This window comes from Lathyrus oleraceus, chromosome 7, assembly GCF_024323335.1.
Source record: "Lathyrus oleraceus cultivar Zhongwan6 chromosome 7, CAAS_Psat_ZW6_1.0, whole genome shotgun sequence".
NCBI classification, from domain to species: Eukaryota; Viridiplantae; Streptophyta; class Magnoliopsida; order Fabales; family Fabaceae; genus Lathyrus; species Lathyrus oleraceus.
In genome coordinates this window covers 127,211,374-127,226,467 of record NC_066585.1, presented here as the reverse complement: position 1 = coordinate 127,226,467, position 15,094 = coordinate 127,211,374, and the positions used below count along the sequence as shown (strand labels likewise).

Here is a 15,094-nt window from a genome sequence, read left to right as displayed (position 1 = left end):
GAGCATGTTCAAAATTGCTTTGATTTTCTGATTTTCATTGACTGCCTTCCACTTGTCCAAATGAGATGAAATTTGACATGCTTACCATGATGTGGGTTGTGTTTGATCATGATTTATTTGATGATTTTTGGAATTGTTTATGATTGGTTTTGATTCAAGTCTTGCTGTTGACTTCTATGAGCTTCTGTTTGCCATACTTTGACCTAATTTGTTCATGAAATGATGATAATGACTGATATGAATGTGGATCCAATTGGTTGTGTTTCTTAATTGTTTGAACATGATTTGGATGCTTGCCCTTTGCTGTTTTGACTTTTTCATTCATTTTTGACCCTAGGCTTGTACTAGTGGTCCTGTTACTCACCTTTGAGCTTATGTTTTCAGGTTGACCAACAAATGACCAATGAGACCAATTCTTTTTGATTGAGCTTGCTTGAATATCATTGTCTAACTTGATTGTTTTGTAGGTGGCTTGGCTCACATGCCTTAAGCCTTGTGCCTTGCACATTCATTTGCTTCTGATTAACTGTTAATGTCTGTTTCCTTCTGCTTTGTTTTGAAGTTGCATACTAACATCTGCTTGACTGTTTCAGGTGCTTTTAGTTGCTTAGTTCCTTGTGAACTTTTGCTTTGCTTTGCTTGTATAAGCAATTTGCATTGAGGTATAACTTCCTAACTTCATGTAGTCTGGAAGACCTGGTCTGTTACTTGGCCAGGCAACTGTCTGAAGTCCTCCTTAAGAGGCAATGTTTGTGGATGTTTAATTTTGTCCTTGCATAGAGTCAAAGTCCTCCTAAGTGAAGAGGCAATTGGCAGAACCCAAGGGATATGCAACCTATCCCCTGCTATTCAGTGTGTCATCTGCTTTGCTCACACCACTGTGTTGATGCATTGCAGATACAAACCCAAGATCTTGTACAATTGTACAGTTGAGTCAGTTTTAAGTGTGTAGAAGGGTTCCCACATTCTGAACCCACACATTCTTGTCTTGAGCTCTCCCAGGCCAGGGATAAGAGCTGTGAAGTCTCATCTTCACTCACCTTTCATCTGCTTCACCTTAGCCACTCAATGGCAAGGTTAAGAGCACATTCACCCAGTTCCAGAGGTTTGTTTGTTGAGGTTGATATGACCCCTCGACTAAAACCTAACCCTTGTTTGAGCCACTTGCTTGTGTATAGTGTGTGCTATCTGTGTTGGTAGGATTGTTTGACTTGCTTCCTGTGCAAGTTAGGATTGTTTGACTTGCTTCCTGTGCAAGTTAGGTTTAGTTTAGACTTGCTTCCTGTGCAAGTAGGTTTTGCTTGGCTTGCTTCCTGTGCGAGTTAAGTGTGTGTGTGGCTTGCTTCCTGTGCAAGTCATGATTAGGATAGTCTGGCTCCCTGTGCCAGTTAGCTAGAAACCTTAACTTAGGGTTGATTTTGCATGACAATATCTAGGCTCGAGTCGTAGTCTCCCTAGTGTTGTGTCTCCCTCTGTTATCTGGTTAGGCTAGTCCTTTATCCCTCTGTAGGGGAACTACATCGCCCTGATCTTCATACCAGATGAAGTATGTAGGCAGGAGATTGAGCTGATCTCTCCGGGCGCCTGTGTCTTTGTTTTGTCTTGTTGTGTGCTTGGAAGCTGATGTAAGTCCATCGAGTGGCATTTGGGTTCCAGTGTGCGTGTGTTTGGTTCGGATGCTGATGTAAGTCCAGTGATTGGCATTCAGGCTCCATGTTTGCCTTCTTGTGTGTGTTTTGGTTCGGATGCTGATGTAAGTCCAGTGATTGGCATTCAGGCTCCACGTTTGCCTTTGCCTGTGTTTGTTTGTGTGCGTGTCAGCCGAGCTACGAATGCTCTGATTCTTCTCTCGTCCGAGAAGATACGTATGCATAGGATGCGATATCCTAGCGAGCATGTGTCGTCCCCCAGTCCGAACTACTTCGACTCTGATGTCTATGCCTGATAGACTAAATAGGCCCAGGATGCAACATCCTGCCGAGTCAGTCTTGTCTGTTTTCTTGTGTCTCTTTCAGCCAGTGTGTGTGAGTTTGAGCAGTGTTTAGCAACCATTTATCCTTCCTTTTGTGCGTGGATCCCGTAGAGTACTACAGATGCGTAGGGGTGCTAATACCTTCCCTTCGCATAACCGACTCCCGAACCCATCCTCTTTGGTCGCGAGACCATGTTCTTTCCTAGGTTTACTCTGAGCGTTTCCTTTCCCTCTTTTGGGATAAATAACGCACGGTGGCGGCTCTGTTGTTTCTTCTTTTCCCGCCGGTTTTTCGCGTAATGCGACACCTAGTGATAATAATAATAATAAACAATAACCATAAAAAACATATAAGATAAACTTCTAATCAAAGAATAAAACAAAATGAATGAGAAAAAGATAACGCAACCAGTTGCAGAAAAAACATGTGCATAACCTAATGACTACAATAAAAAAAATGGAGCCTATCTGAAAATCCATTTGCGTTTCTAATTAAGTAGCAAAACGAGTCGTCACACTGATTTCAATTCCTATTCACTTTCATTTTAGCCCAGGAAGGTTAATCTCCAGCAAAATTATCACAAAACAAACAAAACTCAACAAATCTTTTCACATCTTCCACCGTAAAACAATATGAACATAAAAATTTTCTTAAACAAATGGCTCCAAAATAAATACCAAATGAAGAGGGAGTTGATTCTTCGTATGCCAATGAAAACCGTTCTCAAGGGATCCTTCACATGTACAATAGCTTCTCGAGATATCCGACATCAAACTTTAATGACCACATGTGTTAATAACGAATCCATCAACAACCATGAGCTCTGCACTCGTTATCGTTGATGCAGGTGGTTGATTGAGTGACGACAGAGAGTCTTGGCGGAAGAAGCAATGGTTGAAGGTGAAGATGAAGGGAGAATGCGGTCGGCGTGTGGTGAAATGGATTTCACGGTGGAAAGAGAAAGGAGGCACAGAGGTGCGTTTTAGGGAAGAAAACAATCGATGGTTCTCGCGGCGGATTTGACGGCGGTGGAAGGTGGATGATGGAAGTTGTGACCTCGCCGGTGTGTTTATGGAGAAGGGAGGTTGTGCGCATGGAGGAGGTGGTTTCCGATGGTGAGGCGTGAATGCGCGCCGGTGAGGGAAGTACAGTGAGGGGTTGCTATTCTTTTTCTTTTTTCGTTCCAGTGGAGTGAGTTCTAGTGTGATAGGAGGGAGATTGGAGGTAGCCTCGTTATCTTTTTTTCTTTTTGTTTTTTTCGTCTCTTTTACTGTAGCAATAGTAGAGAGAGCGTTTTTTCTCTTTCCTTTTTTTTTCTCACAGCCTTTTTAGAGGAAGACTCTATTATTGATATCCTCCTTTTTTAACGTGGCCCTTGGCTTTTCAAGACGTGGCCAACTGTCTTCTTTTTGAAATGGCCACCAAAAATGGGTCTCTCTTGTCCTTCATCCATTTCCCATTTTACCGTTGGAGAGAACAAAAATCGGACACGTGGTCCTTGTGTGAGGGAAGATCAAGATCCTTTATTATTTTTTTGATTTCCTTTACTTAAATAATTGCTATTTTTGTTTAGTTTTTATTGGATAATAGGATGTACATGGATCGCTAATATGGGCCTCTGATTAATCCCGATTTAATGGTCGAGATCAAATACAAAAAACAAAAATTGTAACCAACTTTAAAAATGCCTAAAATGCCCCCTCTTAGATAATTTAATTGATTTAAATAGTTTAAATCAATTAAATTAAATAAAATTGACAACTCTCTAAATAATCATAATAGCATTAAAATGAAGACATGAAAAAATCCATTTATTTAATCTGAATATTTTGGCAAAAAAATAAAATTAAAACGACTGAAAGTGAATAGGAGTCGGGCGAAAATTTGCTCGAAATAAATAAATCGGACGCACTAAAATGATCAGCACAAAATATACTTATTGAAAAAAATGCGGCGTTTCTTTTAATTTTGAAATAAATTTTCATCGGTTAAAAGGTTCAGACGGGTTAAAATACAGCTGTATAAGTCGCCGAAAAATACGACGAGCATACCAGGTTAAACTACGCGAATCGTAGATTAACAATACCGACGTCTGCAAGTTTGATTTCGAAATTTTTTATCCGCTGATTTTGTCTGTACTTTGAGGAATGATTTAACCAATTTTATCTGTATTTTCAATAATTTATTCTGACTGATATTTTAGGTATTATTTATGATGAAATGCATGTCATACTGTGCATATGATGCAAATTAAAAATGAAATCAAATTTACGAAAATTTAAAAATGCCTGGAAAAAATTGGGGTATGACACATGTAACAAAATTTTATGTAACTTTGTAGTAAGATATTATATGTGATATATTTTGATGTAACTATTTCCGAAGGTATTATTTGTAACTTATTTTGAATGAATGAAATGCTGTCATATGTTAGCATAATTGGTGTAGTATAAATTGTTCATTTCTATTATGACATTGGTGCATAATTGGAACATTTAGGATAATTGAGTAATTGGTGCATCCTTGGGCACATTTGTTATGACATAAAATTGAAACATGTTTTTCAACACATTTGTGTACAAAATTGTAACCCATTTTTTAACACAATTATGCACAAAATTGGAACCTATTTTTCAACACAAATGAGCATAAAATAGAATAACAGTAGATGAACATAAATGTTCACCAAATCATATAATAGTAGAATATATTGTGCATAACATAGAAGTTACAAAATCATTATATTTGATCCAAAATGTGCACCTAGTGTGTATTACAAAGATGTTCCCAAAAGTAGAACATATTGTGTGTAACATAGAAGTTACAAAATAGATGTTTCTTAGATAAGCATTGCTAAGTCATTCTCCTAATAAGTTACAAAATACCTAATAATAGGCATTACTAAGTCATTCTCCTTGAAGTTTCCTCCCATGGCCTCATTTTCTTCATAGAAGGGTCCTCATCAACTACCAATGATGCAGCTGAAGTTTAACCAGACCCAATATTATTTTTAGACCTCCAAATAGATTTCAACCTATCACTACTCCTCTTAGGTGCCTCTGTATTATTCACATCAATTTTCTTCTTCTTCTTTTTCTTAAATTCCTTTGTAACTTGTTTATTCTTCTTAACTTCCTCGAAAACTTGTTTCTTCTTCTCAACTGCTTTGGAAACTTATGTCTTCTTCTCATCTACTTTGGCAACTTTTTTCTTCTTCTTAACTACTTTGTCAACTTCTTGAGGAACTGCTTGGTTAGCTTCTTCTTCTTATGTATGCTCAGTTTGTGCAACATCATGGGTGGGATTGCACACTTGAGATTGTGTCTGCTCTATTTGTGCATCATCATTTTGGTCTTCAAAAGATGTCATCGTCTCTTTAAGCAGTGCATCTAAATATGAGTCATTTATTCCATGCACACTTTCAGGAGCATTTTTCTTAGACACCCCTTCAACTTCAGCAACAGTTTAAGAGGCATTGGTCCTTGGTGTTTTCCTCTACACACGTTGATATTGCAAACAGTTATGTCAACCATCAACATTTTACACATTATCAAAATTAGAATGATAGTTAAGAAACATGATTCAATAACTTTCTCCTCAATGCATTAAGATCATGTTCTTTGCTATGACATTTCCTTGAACTATGGCCAAATTTGTCACACTCGATGCATCTATATGCTACACCAGGCCTGCTCATCCTAGATCCAGATTTATCATGCTATATAAACCTCAATTTCTTAGGCCTACCTGGACCCTTCTTATACTGAGGTGGCAACATGTCCTCAATGTCCACATTTGGCCATGTGTCCATACCATTGATTGGACTGACATTGTTTTCATAGTAGGCCTTATAAGCCTCCCTCATGTAAGATGAGTCAACATATGATTCATGGTTCAAATTTTGATACTACATAGCAGACACAATATGTATACAAGGTATCCCCACTAGGTCCCAAAAGCAACATGTACAATTTTTCCCCAAGATCAACTACAAACTGAAGTCCATTATATGTGTGATGAACTTGCCATAACTCACCCTTACTCCATGTTGGCAGCCATTGACCACTCAACAAAATTTACTTATCTAATCTTTTCCTAAATATGGTCATGACATTGTGTTTCCATTTGTCAAGCTTAACCAAACTGTTAGGAACCCTATTTATTATGTAGTTCCTAATCCACTCACACATTGTCAAAATTGGTTTATCCCTAGCTTGTGAAATTGTATTATTAAATGACTCACTAAGGTTGTTCATCAACACATCACACTTAGGTATAAACTAAAGGAATTTTTACACCATAGTTTGGTATCATCAAACCCTATCCCCCCATCATCATCATCAGTGCTATAATCATCACTACAATAACTAAATTATTCAACATCAGGATTTAACACCTTGCTTATCTTGTCTTCAACACCATGTTCTACCCAGATATGCCCATCAACATTACTACCAAGGTTGTGATTAGACAATTTTTCAGCTTGTACATCATCAATGAAGTGAATAAACCCTTCATCAAGTCCTAGTATCTTTCTCCAAAGTCTAAATCCATCATAAACCCAGTCTTTAACTAAGCTAACTACCTCGAAAAAACTCCACTTATCAGATTCTTGCCCTTCTACATTGGTTTCACTCCCCCTCTATAAAACATGTGCATGTCGTGAACAAAGTTTCCCCTATGGGGGAAATATCACACTAAATAAACCAATTTCTGCAATTACAAATATACCCCGAAGTTAAAATACGATTAAGAAGTTTAACATTCATAGTTTAAGGAAACAACAACAATTTGCCCACACATTGAAAACCTAAATTTGAAATACTAAAAGTTATTGCAACATGCATTGGAACCACTGCAAATTTGATTAACTTATTACAATCGTAATTTTTTGTTGCACTACAGGGCCCGTACAAACAAATAGGACGTGGAAGATATGAAAGATGTTGTTTGTTTAATGCTTCAATTTGTTTCAAGGGTGGACAAGGATGAACAATGAAGACGAAAGAGAAGGGATGAAATGTTAGGGTTTTTTCTTTAACTGGGGAATTACACACTCTCAACTCTTTAAATGTTTTGTTTTAACATTAGGGACATTTTTGTCATCTTACACACCATAATACACATGTGGAAATTAGATTAAATGAAGATTTTTTTTAAAATAGCGCCACATAAGCTTTTTTGATGAGTTGGCCCGACGAAGGTCAAAAGTGAGAGAATCTTCAAATGTTGGTGAATTCATAACAAAATTTATAGGGGATTTTTTGAAAATGACCCATATGATAGGGGGGATATGCATTAACCTTATAAGCTATATCTAAATTGTCAAAAAAAATAATCCTAATGCTCAATAGTTAATAATGTTCAATTGCCATCAAAGAACTTGATTATTTGTTTAAATATAGATTCATATCGTATATTTGTTTAAGTATAGCTCACATCAAATAGACTCACATTGTGTATTTGTTTAAATATAGATTCACATTAAAGTGTTGCTTAAAGTGAATATGGGACGGTTTTTAACAAAATTTTATAATCTTGATAACGCGTAAAAAAAGGGACTATTTCCCTCTTTAAGTAATGGTTTTAAGCTGTTATTTATAGCAAAAACGTATTAGAAATTCCATACAAGAGTAGAATAAACTTTCATTAAATGGATACTAATTCCCATCACATACCAAATCCATAACTATTTGGGACTCCCTACCTATATAAATCCCTCAAAAAATAAACTTTTCAATTTCTCATAGATAGATTTAGGAAAAAATTTATGGGTTGGAATACTAACTGTTTATCTTATGTAGGACATGCTGCTCTCATTAAAGTTATGGTCCAAGTTATACCTACCTATATAATGAGATCTTTCATCATCCCCAAAGTCTATTTGCACAAAAATTGAGAAGATGACAAAGAATTTTTGGCGGGTGACAATAATAACAATAAGAAACTACATTAGAGGAAGTGGACAGATCTATGTAACCACAAGCACGAAGGTGTATTAGGCTTCAGGAAGCTTAGAGACTTCAATGAAGCCATGTTAGCCAAACAAGGAAGAATACTCCTCACTAGCCCTAATTCTCTAGTTATCAATACTTTAACACCTAAGTACTACCCTATCACCAATTTCATGCAGCTAAACAAGGATGTAACCCTAGTTACTTGTGAAGAAGCATTCACAAGAACAACTGGATAATTAAAAAAGGAACTTATTGGATTATTAGGAATGGAGATAAACTTAAGGTTTGAAAGCACAATTGGATCCCATATCAAGGAGAGTATAAAGTCCTAACATAAAAAAAACACTTGGAAACAATGGTAATTGGAGTTAGGAACCTAATTGAGAGGGAAACAATATCTTGAGCCAAACTCTTATTAATGATACCAACATTCCTATTGATAGATAAAATATCTATATATCCCTCTTCATTTCGTAGATCAAGAAGATGTCATTAGCTAAATAAAAACCCTAATGGAAACTATAGCGTTAAATCTAGATATCAAAGCTTAATATATTGGAGAAAAGCTATGAATCCTCAATGATCTGATAAAATTAAAGAACAAAATATGTGGAAGAAAATATGGAACAATAAGGTCACTCTTAAACAACAAATCCTCATATGAAGAGTCATTCATAGATCTATCATTGTTAAAGAAAACCTAACTAATAGGGGAATCCAATGCAATCCCATGTTCCCTAGATGTAACTATAGTATTGAGTTCATCAATCAATGCTTTCAAAATTTAATTTGGTCCAAACATGGATGGTTTGGATCAAAGATCAACATAAAACACAACAACAACATTGATTTCAGATACTAGCTTAAGGACATTATCTCTATCATGGATGACTACAACACAAATTTAATTTGTATCATTATATACCTCATTTGGATGGCTAAACAATCACATGGTTTTTTAAAACACTAGCATCAATGCTAATGATGTCATAGGACAAGTTAGTCAAAAGGTCAAGGACCATCACCTTTTACACAAGCCAACCAAGAATAATCTAAACATTGAAAAGGACAATAACAAAGGTTTAAACCCTCATTTTAACCAAACTTACATCAAGAGAATTCATATGAACTTACCTCAACATCAGAACAAGGATAAAGACCTCCATATTCTCTAGAATAGGTATCACAATAAAAATAATATGAGGATCGCTCCCCCTAAAAAAAGCAAAACCAAATAGGGTCAAACAACAGATCAAGAAGTCAACAGAAAATCATAGAAGGATAAACTCAATAAGGTCTTTAGTATAAATACTTACATTAATAATGATCAGCAATAATGCTTCTCCCAGAAAAGCCAAGGATAAGACATGCAACACTAACACAGAGAGCCACAAACATCATGATAATACTAATACACCAAGGAATAGCCTCAAAAATATCAAACATCATATCATAAATAATAAAATTAGCAAGTATCAAGAATCTAACACTCACCATAGAAGCAACACGAAAGAGTTCGAAGGAATAAACAGAAATCTTAAGGAAACAACTAAGCTCAACAAAGCTAATCATAAAACTTGCAACGAATATACAGACATCACCAAAACCTCCATGGAAAACGACTTGAAATGCAAGGTTATTATTAAGAAGCATGACACTGACCTCAAGATAAATGGGGAGGAAGATGGAGAGATCAACCACATAGTCACCAGAAAGCAAAGGCAGAGTGAAGATAAGCATCGGAAGAACAACATGTAAAAATAAAAAGAGGCAAATATTAGGAAGAATCAGAACAAGAATATGGACAATGAGTGCTACGATAACAATAGAAAAATAGATGGTGAAAATAAACGTAGATTTCACTGGAAACTGCCTGGAAATGGTTGGATAAAATGCATCTCGGATGCTAGCTTAGCATGCAAAGGTTGACAGGAACTTTAAGGTGAAGCTCTCGCGATTAGCTCTTAAAGAGAAGGTGAGTCTCTCGCGATTATCTCTCAAAGCATAAAGGGAAACAAAGACATCTTAATGGTGAAAGCTTTCTCTCTTTAAAAAGCCATGTAAATAGCCTTAGATTGTTGTTTTCAGAATGTGGAGTTTGGTTTTGATAACAAAACTATTGTTGAAACCCTGAATGGTAATGACTTACCTAGAGCTAGATGGGGGATAATTTGTAGAAAGGTAGGAGAAGATAGAAAAAGGTTCAAAAATAATAGTTCTCACACAAACATCACAATAAAAAACAGTGCAACACAATGAATCTAGGGTTTGGTTGGAAGACTTATCGGGTCATTGCTAAAGCCCAAATAAATTTAGACAAATGTGAATTTGATGCAAAAGCCCAAATTCCTATAGGGCAACAAAATTTCAATAAATATATTTGGGCATTTATTAATACACCATATGAATTACTAGTACACCTCGTGAAAATACAATAATACCCCTAGATTCCGGAGATGCATCTCCAAACGCACTCCAACTCAATAAACTTATGAATTAGGCCCTAAGTCAATAGGAAAAAATTACATAATTGCATCTTCGTATACATTACGGAGATGCATCTTCGGACATTGTTAGTTCAAATTATGCCAGAACCCTTTTCTCCTTCCTCACTTCTAAAAAAAAAACTCTAAACCATTCAAGTTTCTCAAACTCTCTCAAATCCCATTCTATCAAAATCAATCAACCAACTTCAAATATTCTTCCATCAATATCAAGCCCATCAAAGAGCTCATTCAACACTGAAGTAAACTCACAATTTATAACTTTTTTATTTTTCTAAATTTTTTTGATATTTTTTTATAAATTTATAGAAATTAATTATGAGGTTAGGAAATAAATAGTTTATACATGTTTGATAGTTTATACATAATAAGAAACATGTTTGACAAATATTTTTATTGATTTGGGGGGCTGTTTTTGCCATTGACGTTGATGAGAGTTATTGAAGATTTCGGTGATACATCTCCGGAATTTTCCAACGATTTGATTCCCAGAAACCGAAGATGCAACTCTGGAGTTTTTAAGTGCATTTTTTGGCAATTTTTTCTTGTGCTCATTGTGTAACACTTGTGTAGTTTACTTACGGGTATTTTTGGAGATTGGCAAGACCGATTGGGGCACAAAAGGATTGTATAACATGCATTTGCCTAGAGGGAAAAGAGTCAACCATCACATGCTCATGTTACCTCTAGCCTAGTTGATGTGTGTGCTTTAGCTTTTGGGGATCATGTATCTCTGCCTTCTTCTTCCCATAGGAGACGGGTGTCACCTACTCATCCATCCATCCTCCATCTTCATGTAGGAGACATGTTTCACCTATTCAGGCATTTGAGAAAATAGAGGTATCCGAGTCACCAGAGGTACCTCGGGCACTAGAGGTACTTGAGGCACCCCAGGCCCAAGAGACAGTGGATACACCCCAGGCATCGCAAGCGCCATAGGAGTTTGGAGGTGGCTCGTCAGACTTGTCACAACTTCCTCTTTACCCAGACCATACTGCTAGACATGTGCGAGACGAAGATGTAAAATTTAATTTGATTCATTCTTTTTAAATTATGTTTGTTATAATATTAAAAGTTTATGACGATGATTTATTTTTCTGCAGGACCATGATCTACTATAATTCATCAACCATAGGCGGAAGATTACTGGCATGTAGCAGCCTAATGAGCATTAGTTTCAAGATGTTTTGCAACTATTTGGGATGTGAGACTTGTGCAAGACCGCTTATGTTTGAGTTAACCATGGTATGCTTAATACGTTTGTTGAGAGATGTCACTCAGAGAACTCATTATTTAATCTACCACATGGTGAGATGTCTATCACACTGAACGATATCTCGTGTTCGCTGCATCTTCTTATTAGGGGGAAACTATTAGATCATGGGAAGATAAACAAAAATGACGCACTAGAGTTGATGGTAGACTATTTGGGAGTTGACTCAGAGGTTGACATGAAGGAGTTTGAAGCCACCCGAGGGGTTCGTTTTAGGTTTCGATTCTTGGAGAACGCGTATACAGTTGATCTACTTAGATCATAACAGACTACTGGTGATGATGTGTGTCGCCACCAAGGTTTCAGATGAAGAATTGGGGACTTGAACCGTCTCCGAAAAGGAGAAGCAAAATAGTCGTCATCGAATTTTATTGGGTTTCCTTTTAAAGAGAGAGGAGAGGGAAAATAGTTGATAAAACCCTTAAGAGAAAAGAAGATGCACACAGGAAGTGAGAACATACAGATAAAGAATTGATCGTGAAAGCGAGATTGGGTTCGGAAGTCGGTTACGCAAGGGGAAGCTATTAACACCCCTCACGTCCATGGTACTCCATGGGAACCATTTAAGTTGTCAGCGTGCGTCGGAATTTATCTTGTTTATCTGCTTTATTTTCAAAAAGAGTATGAAAGAAATGAGGTTTGGGTTTTTTATTAATTTGCTCACCAAGGATTATGGTCATTGTGCCTACGTATCACTCATCGAGTGATAAAGAATCAGAGCTCCGTAGTTTGGAATAGAAAATGTTTGTGGGTTGGTTGGTTTTACCTTTGAGAAAAGAGTTTTCGGAGTGATGCGCTAAGGCGAGAAAAATGAGTTTGATGGGTTGTGTTGATTTTACCTTGAGGAAGATTTTAGGAAAAAGATTATTTAAGATTAGATTGCACTAAAGTCTATGGGCAGAGGTAAATATTCTAGATAAACAAGCCAAACGTCTTGTGTCCAAAATAATCAGAGTAAGGGTAAGCGAGCTTCATCCTTATTCATTCCCCACCACTTAAGGCTCGTGGCGCACAATACTAATCGTAGTTTTTTTTTTAGTTTTGATTATGAAAATTCAACTTGATGTTGGATCAAGGGTTATTGATTTGATTATGAAATTGGTGACATACATGAATATACAAAGTAACCAAGAAAGAAAAGTAAAGGGTCTCATTGTAAGGTAGCCCAAGAGAAAGCCTTATGTGCGCAAAAGTGACCTAAGCTAACAAAGGATAATGGTCTTACATTCATGTCTCCCTAGGGTAGTGCCATGATGTCATTCTTACAACCAGTATGCAAGTTACAGATGAAATCCAAAGTTGAGGGCAAAGTGTCAAAAGATAAGGGACAAGGTCTCCAAGCAATGGTCCTAAGTGAAATCCTCTAAGTCCAATGGTTGAGTACAAGTGAATGCATTTTTTTGGTCTTATAATCTTATCATGTTTTTGTTATTTTTAATTGTATGAAAATAATAAGCAAATAATAATAATAAACATGTATGATAAGTAGATACAATGATGATGATAATGAGTGCTTGAATTTAAATTACAATGCAATGACATAAAAGTAAATCACAAGGTAATAATAGCAAGATCACAATAACAATGGTTAGTAGTGAACAAAGTTAGTGATGAACAAAGTTAGTGATGAACACAGTTAGTGGTTAGTTCAATGTACAAAGGTAAATATTTGAGGATTATCTATCCATAGGTCAAAAGACTCAAAATATGGCGCATCAAGGGATAACTTATCACTGATGAAAAGTATTGAAGATAATCTTTGATCATCTAATAATATATTTGAAACAATGAAAGTTATACAACCCCAAGTCCATCTATCAATGATTTGACAAATGGAAGATTGTATCACTCAATATTTACAAGTTAATGGTTGATTAATGATTAAGTTATAGATTGATTTATGTACAAGTTAGGTATGTACAAGTTATATACAAGTTTAAACAATGAAGCATAAGTATAAGAGGGTTAGTAATCAATGGAATCAAAACAAATAAATGGATTAGCAAATTAGTATACACAAACATGGATTCATCTATGTATCAAAGGACTCAAGTTTGGTTGAAATAAAGGTAACCTATCAATGCCTCAAAGTATCATGAATGATCCATTAATCATTCATTGATAGATTTGAAGCATTGAAGGTTTTATCAACCCTAAACAACCATGGTCATGACCTAATATATTTCTCTAGCCACCATCATTTAAGACATGAAAAGTCAACAAAATAAGTCCAATTAAAATAAATCAAAGGTGGAATAAATAAAAGGGAGGAAAATAAGTCAAGTGTATGTTAAAAATATTTTGATCATAATTAAAATGGGTGGTGAAAAAATTAAAACCAAAATGAAAGAAAATGGTTAGAAAATAATAAAATGAAAAATGAGAAAAAGGAAAATAAAATGAGGTGAGGGCGTTGGGGGTTGAACCCCTGACCTTTGGGGTCATGGGGTCAACCTCCATCCACTAGGCCAAGCGCCCTTTGGTGTTTATCAGCGCATCCAAATAATAAAATATTAAGGCTTAACATTAAATGGGTCATGCACGTAAATGAGTCAACTAGAACATGACACGGTTCAAATTCAAATTCAAAAAAATGCGCGAGGCAACAAACATTTCATCGTCTTCAACCTCAGAACACTGAAAATCAACTTCCAAACCTCTTGTTTTTGGAGGGAATCAAACATAGATTCAACCTTCCCATACTTCATCATTATCACCTCCACACTCATGAGCCATTGATTGACTCTGAGTGTCGATAATTTATCAAGAACACAGAAAAATAGTTTGACCTAAAAATAAAATTAAACGGTAGATTCAAAGAAATCAAGGTTCATACCATGAGGTTAAGCATCAATGAGTGATTTCGAGCAAGAGGGTAACTTGTTTAAGTGAAGGAAGTGAATGGAACTACCTGGTCGGAATCAGTATTAGAGAGAGACTACGATGACTATGGATAACTCACGGGAGGTGTTTACAAGGTGTGTTAATGTTTTAGAAAGCTTCAGTGATGTTGAGGGAAGGATTCTGGGTGCTTGGTTTGGATTGAAATGATTCAGAACTAAAAAAGTGAAACTCTGTTTTGGAGGTGAAAACTTAGTTTTGAGGTAGAGTTTATTTGGCTTGAAAATCCTTAGAAACTGACGGAATACCTTCCCTATTTATAGGGAAGGTGATGGAAGTGTTTGGTGAGAGAAATCAGGGGTTTTGTTCAGAAAAGTGGTGAAGCTCGAAGCATGCTTCAAGGTGGAATTTATGGGACAAGAGTTGGTTGTTTCTGACCTTATTGGCACTCCAACCCAATTAGTTTTTCTCCTTAGCATCAAATAGGTGCAATAAAGGGCTTTGATCTAAACTGCTATGGCTTTGTATTTTATCCATTTTGGGAAA

The 15,094-nt window shown here is 36.1% G+C and overlaps 1 long non-coding RNA gene across 1 annotated transcript; it reads right to left on the bottom strand.

Annotated features, from left to right (window-relative positions):
- Nucleotides 1-4,668: 4,668 nt before the first annotated feature.
- LOC127107815 (uncharacterized) lies at nt 4,669-10,190 on the bottom strand. The gene is made up of 2 exons (XR_007795826.1): nt 9,247-10,190; nt 4,669-9,145 (listed from the first exon to the last, which is right to left on the bottom strand). It is a non-coding gene; the product is annotated as an uncharacterized LOC127107815 (long non-coding RNA).
- Between the last annotated feature and the right edge of the window lie 4,904 nt (nt 10,191-15,094).